At 48.6% G+C, this 6,832-nt stretch overlaps 1 pseudogene; it reads right to left on the reverse strand.

Moving 5' to 3' along the window:
• Positions 1-2,286: 2,286 nt before the first annotated feature.
• On the reverse strand, positions 2,287-6,602 carry LOC103084464 (tumor susceptibility gene 101 protein pseudogene; annotated as a pseudogene).
• Positions 6,603-6,832: the final 230 nt, after the last annotated feature.

The raw sequence follows: 6,832 nt of genomic DNA on the forward strand, positions 1-6,832 counted from the left end.
ACTATTGACAAACTTGACCCAACTGACCTCTACAGAACACTTCCCCTAACCACAGGAGGACACACTTTCAAGCACATATGGACTCTTCTTGAGGAAAGGCCATGTCTAGGCCATAAAACAACTGGGAAGCAGTTGCAGGACCAGCTGCTGCTTCATACCAATGAGGTGAATCAACAGACCACCGCCAACAAAGTGAATGTGGAGGTCCCCAAACGTACAAAGGTTCTGCAATTTTCCTTCTATACTACTCCTTGGAGTTTCTGAGCTCAGGGAAGACCTAGACCTTCCTTTAAAGGATCTCCAACTACTTAAATCAGATCCACCCATAATAATCTTCCTTTTGATTAAATGTCAATTGACTAATTGTCTCCAATTACTTCCACAAGATCCCTTCACAGCAGCAATTACAATGTATTTGATTGAATAACGGAGGGAAGGTGCATGTATGCTACAAAATGGCATTTTCCTCCCTACGTCCTCCAATCACAAGGGACTATCCCTTGCAGTATGCTGTAGCCAGAAAGGTACTGGGAAGGGCATTCTAGGGAATGTAGTATAGGACGTAAAGGCATTCAATAAATAACTAAAAATCTTCCCACAAAGAAAAGCCTAGACCCAGATGGCTTCATTGTCGAATTCTACCAAACATTTAGACTATAAATACTGCTAATTTTTACAAACTCCTCCAGGAAATAGGAGAGGAGGGAACACTTCCCAACTCATTCTATGAGGCCAGTTTTTACTCTGATATCAAAGCAAGACAGAGACATCACAAAGAGAAGAAAACTCAGACCAACATCCCTTGGGAATATGGTTACAAAAATCCTCAAAAAATATTGGCAAACCAAATCAAGAAATGTATAAAAAGGATTATACACACGATCAAATGTAATTCATTCCAGGAATTCAGGGTTGATTTAACAGCTGAAAATCAATTAGTACAGAATACTAACAAGACAGAAACCACGATATAGACAGAAAAAGCATTTGACAAAATCCAACACCCATTTATGATGCAAACTTTGGACTGCCTAGGAATAGGAAAAAACTTCTCGGGCTAGATACAGGGCATTTATAAAAAACTAATAGCTAGTGTCATCTTTAAATGTGAAAGACTATATATTTTCTTCCTAAGGTCAGAAAAAGGCAAGGACATCCAATCACACTACTTTTATTCAGCATTGGAAGTTCTAGCTAGTGCATTAAGGCAAAAAAAGGAATAAAAGGCATTAAAATTGCAAAGGAAGAAGTAAAACTGTCTTTATTCACAGATGATATGATCTCAGATGTGTAAATCCTAAGTAATCCATACACACACACAAACCCACATGAACTAAAAAACAACTTCCGCAAGATTGCAGGATGTAAATCAATATACAACATTCAACTGTATTTCTGCATACTAGCGATAAACAATCTTAAATGAAATTAAGAAAACAATTCCATTTATAATAAATACTTAGGAATAAAATTTTAAAAGAAAGTATAAAACATACACCCAAAATTATAAACACTGTTGAGAGAAATTAAGATCAAAATACATGGGGAGATGCTTAAGTTCATGAATTAGAATTGTTAAGCTATTGTTAAGATATTATAAGCAATATTGTTAAGATGACAGTTCTTCCCAAACTGACCTATAGTTTCCACACAAATCCTATGACATCCTAGCAGTTTTTCTTGCAGAAGCGAACAAGCAAATGCTCCGAATAGCCAGTCCTGAAAAAGAGAAACAAAATTGGAGGACCTATATATAGGTTTATATAGGAATATAAAAAGAGCTCTTACAACTTAGTAAAAATAAAATAAATAGCGCAGCAAACGGGCAAAAATTTGAATAGACATTTCACCAAAGAAGGTATATAAATAGCTGCTGAAAAGATGCTCAACATCATTAAGGAAATGAAAATATCAACCACGAGATCCAATTACATAACCACTCGTATGGCTAAAAAAAAAAAACAGATAATAACAAGTGTTATAATAACAAGTGACAAGGATGTGGAGAAAGCGAATGCCTCATACTTTTTTTTTTATGCAACAAATTTTATTTAGCATAGCCAGTCCCAACATTCAGCACAAAAAGAGTTTACAGAGCATAGAAAGTGCATTAACGAAAGCCAGTCTTCACCAAAAGAAAACAGAAAATATATTATTGATTCAAAATATTTTACACTTGAATGATAAACTGCAACAACTTATTCTGGACACCTACTGATGTAAGAGAAAGGAAGAGAAGACAAGAATGCTTTAGAAGAGCTTAATCTCCAGCTGGTATCACAGGGGTCAGTAGAGGTCACTAAGACTGGCAGTGTTTCTTGCTTCCTGCATTAATGCCCTCAGCCGGAACTGTTTACAGGACAGAAGACATACATGCTTCAGGAAGACGTCCAGGTCTATCACTCCCCGCCTCAAGGCTTCTCCCAGGTGAAAGATAGTGTCTTCAATAGCATTTTCCTCTACATACAGATTTAGGATCTGTTTGTATAGTGGGGCTGTGGGAATGATAACTTCATCAACATCATTGTTTTCAGATCGATTTTCCATTTTCTCCAGAGAAGAACTGAGTTCTACAACCTTCTTTCTCAAAAGTTCTATGTTTTTTTTTTTTTATCAACCTCAGCTACCTCTTGATCTAAACAGGTAACCAGCTCTTCCAGTTTCTGGTGACCTTTCTTCAGGTCTTCTTCTGTTCGTTCCAAGGCATTGAGCTCTGCCTGGGCACACGATCCATTTCCTCCTTCATCCGCCATCTCAGTTTGTCACTGACTGTTGAGATGAGAGAGGCTCGCATAGTGTGTCCTGGCTCATTGTGCCATCTCTCCTGGGACCAACAGTGGTCACAGGAGGCTGGGAAGGGTACTGGGAACCTGTGGTGGCAGGATACTGACCGCCAGGTGGGTAAGGACGGCCTGGGTCACCACTGGGATTGGAAGGGTATCCGGATGGGTATGCAGAAATTCCACCTGGCATGCCTGGCACGTAGGAAGTATTTGGTGGCGCTGTTGCCTGGTACGGTGGATAGGATGCTGAGACAGTAGGATGAGAAAAGACTGGAGGTGCTCCTCCAAACACTACCATCATGACTTGAATAAGCCCCCGAGTCTGACTGTGAGTGTTTCCATTCATGTAGATAAGAAAGATATACCTTCCCGTTAGCATCCACATGCTTTCCCATTTTAATAGTCATTGAACTAGCAGGCTTAACAAAACAGATAGGGGGATTATACGGGTATGTGTCCAGCAGCCAGAGGCATATCGGATTATTTATATGTATACCTCTATAAGGCACAGGAATTGTTCCGGTGAGCTTCATTAGCTTCCTGGAACTGCCATCATTAAAAACATACGAATCGGGCTTCCTTGGTCGCGCAGTGGTTGAGAGTCCGCCTGCCGATGCAGGGGACGCGGGTTCGTGCCCCGGTCCGGGAAGATCCCACGTGCCGCGGAGCGGCTGGGCCCGTGAGCCATGGCCGCTGGGCCTGCGCGTCCGGAGCCTGTGCTCCGCAACGGGAGAGGCCGCAGCAGTGAGAGGCCCGCGTACCGAAAAAAAAAAAAATTCTTTGTGACACCAGTGTACTGCACAGTGAGCCTTCTTAAACGGCTGTTTGCCTGCAAAGGCTGTCTTCATGTCTCCTAGTTCCCACAGCACAACATCTCAGGGAGATCTCATGGCCTGAAGAATCTCTGTAAGTGATTAGGACTCACTCTCTGATGTGAAAATCCCATTGAGTCCACACCAAAACTTCAACCTGATATCCAGTCCGGAGTCCCCTCCCTCCACCCTGCCCTGAGATGTCCCCTGGCACCTGCTCTGGGGAAGGGAGCATGGTTTCCTCTGGCTGGCTTCCTGCAGGGCTCTAGGGTGCCTTTTCTTCCTGGCGTGTTGGGAGCATGGAAAAAGGAGGCAGACAACTCTCCGTGACTGGTGGACTTGTCCAAGCCACTTGAGGAGGCTTCAAGACGACTACTCACCGGAACCGGGTGCCAATGAGGGAGCGGAGACAGGAGAAGTTTGCATGTTGCTATGAGCACCAGGGTCAGACTGAGGCCCCTGGGGGCTTCCCCAAAGTGGCTATAGAGGAGTCGGTCAGTGCATTAACTTTTTATTCGGGTTATTTCTTCAGACCGATATTATTTCAGGGAGAACAAATGCTTTTTGGCTAACTAATCTGGAGCCCTGAACGTCTCACTGCCTAAGGCTCCTGGCGCCATCACCTGCTGTGGGATGCTTGCAGCCCATGTGGATACGCATGGAGCCCGGGGGCCAGCCAGAGTCACCAGGGCTGGCAGGAGACACGGGTGCTCTGGGGTCCTGTGGAAAGCCCACCCTCTCACCTCCCACAGTCAGATGGAGGTGAAGGTAGATGTGTTTGTCTCCTTGTGGGTATGACGGGAGGACAGAGCCCGTCGGGGACACTGGCTGTCCTGACTGGTGGGAGGGGTGCTGAGATGCATGTGGGGTCCGTGTGGGGAGGGGCTCCTTCTGGGTCCAGCACCATCTGGACAGGGGTCCTGGGATGCCCTCGGGGGCAGTCAGGGTCCACATTTAGCTGAGAGGAGTGGGGTGGGTGTGCCTGGGACCCTGAAGCTGTCCGGGGTGGGAGGTTACTGGGGCTGCTCTGGGGTCAGCACAGGCACCTCGAGGCTGTGTTCCCCCTCCTCTGTCTGAGGCCCGTGCCCCCTGGGGAGGGGGTGGAGTTCACAGGCTAAAGAGGGAAAAGGAGAGTGGCAGTTTTTTTGTTCTTTGGGACAGAGGGAGGGGGCTGGTTGGAAGTCTCCATCCTGACACTGGAAAGACCGCCAGGACTGGCCTGGTTTGGGCAAATGCGGGACCTCAGAGCCCTTCTGGCCTCGCTGCCTCCCACCTGCGGCTGGGGCCTCTTGCTCATCAGCTCTCTGCTGTGGCTGGTCCCGCCGCCTCCTGTTCACTGAAGGACTCCTGGAACACAGCCTCTCTGCCCCAGCCACACCTAAGGCCAGGCTGCCCTGGGGGTGGGGGTGAGGGAGCGGGACACGGGCCAGGCAGCATTATCCCCATTTCACAGATGGGCCAACTGAGGCTCAGGTGGACCTGGGCTCTAGGCTTCCTCTCCCACCTTGGGGCCCCTGGGGCGAGGCGAGAAGCAGGTGGAGCCGCACAAGCTCACTGGGGCCTCTGTGGACGAGTGGGGGGAGCCGGCAGGCCACGTCTGGCTGTGGTGATGTTTGCAACTAGCAGCTCTGTTATTGCCATCACTGTTGTTGTTTTGAAAGATGGTCTGAGGGATCCCGCGTGACCAGCCCTGCAGCCCGCAGACCCTCTGGGGTAGGGCTGAGAGGGGCTGAAATGCTAAGCTGTGAGAGCCTCTGGTCCATCCTCCACGAAGCCACATCACCAGCACAGAGCAGGGCTGCTGAGAAGCCTCCCCCATGGATGAGATCTGAAGTGAATATGTTTTACTTTCAAAAAGCACAGACTATTTCCAGACCGGACATTCTGGCCTATTTGAAAAGTGTTTCAATTACTTTCTGGCTGTGAGAACACCCTGAGCAGTCTCTTGGGTTCTCCTGGATCCCAGAAATTGGCTTCCATCTTCATTAAAAAACCCAAGCAACAGGGAAGACCCTGCACTTCTGCTACATAGGTGGAGAATGTCCCTTTAATCCATTTTTGTAGCAGGAAACATAGCTCTCCGGGTCCCCATGACTGGTGGCTTGGCCCTGGGCAGGCCTCAGCCACGCCGCTCACCTTGGCCACCTCTCAGCCAAGCAGCATCTGGGTCAGAGGGGCTGGCTCTGTGCCCGATGCTGCCCCCACTTGGGTTTACCGGAGACAATATTTAACTGAGGATGTCCAAGGTATGCACACATCATGGTAATGCAGGGATGCCCAAAACTGCTGTGTTGGGGGGAAGCCCAGAGATGTGGAGGATTCTTGTTTCATGTGTGGGTGGGAGAAAGGAGAGGAGCCTTGGAGCTGGACCGTGGACGAGCCAATATGAAGGGAGGGGGTGCTGGGTGAAGAGGCAGGACCAGAAGGCGTGGCCCTGCAGGTCCTCGGGCGAAGGCCATGAACTGGGTCTAGCCAGCTGGTCCTCATGGGAGGGCGTGTGGTGTCTGGTGACCCTCCATTTTCTTCTGCTCACCAGCCACACCTGGCAAGATCTGCCCAGCAAATCAGCCAGGCGTGATGCTAGATGCACCGGCTGCGTCAGACAGCAGGTGAGCTGCCTACCTGGCCTGGGTGTGGCTGAGATGCTAGCTCTGCCCTGCGCACTCCCATGGCCTCCTCCTCATTCCACTTTCCCTCTGGCCAACGAGCCACCTTGTCCCCTGAATGTCAGGAAGTGGTGGCCGGCCTCGTGCAAGCCCGTGGTTCCCCATGTTGATGTTTCACCTGCCCGCCCTGTGGGAAGCTTGCTTGGCTGGGCTACGGGTTGGGTCGGTGTCGAGGGAGGGACCGCCCCCGCTCTGCCCAAACCAGCTAGGCAAGCGAGCACTGCGGACCCTCGCTGCTCTGGACAAGCTCAGAGACCTACCCAACTGGCTTCATCCCGCAGCAGCCAGGGCCCAGCCCCCATGTACCCAAAGAAGGAGGACATGGCTCCAGGCACAGTCATCGCCAATGTTCCTTAAGTGGGCTCAATTGATCTTTTTTCACAAAACACTGGAAAATGTAAATAAGTTCACCTGATTTTAAACTGAGGCCATATGGCATTTAATGGCCCCCATCTCTCTCTCTCTCTCTCATACACACACACACACACACACACACACACACGATGGCCATTTCCAACTACTGAGTATTACTAAAATGATGATTCATGGCTTGAGAAATATGAACATTTGA

This window comes from Lipotes vexillifer, unplaced genomic scaffold (assembly GCF_000442215.2).
Source record: "Lipotes vexillifer unplaced genomic scaffold, Lipotes_vexillifer_v1.1 scaffold1359, whole genome shotgun sequence".
Classification (NCBI taxonomy): Eukaryota; Metazoa; Chordata; class Mammalia; order Artiodactyla; family Lipotidae; genus Lipotes; species Lipotes vexillifer.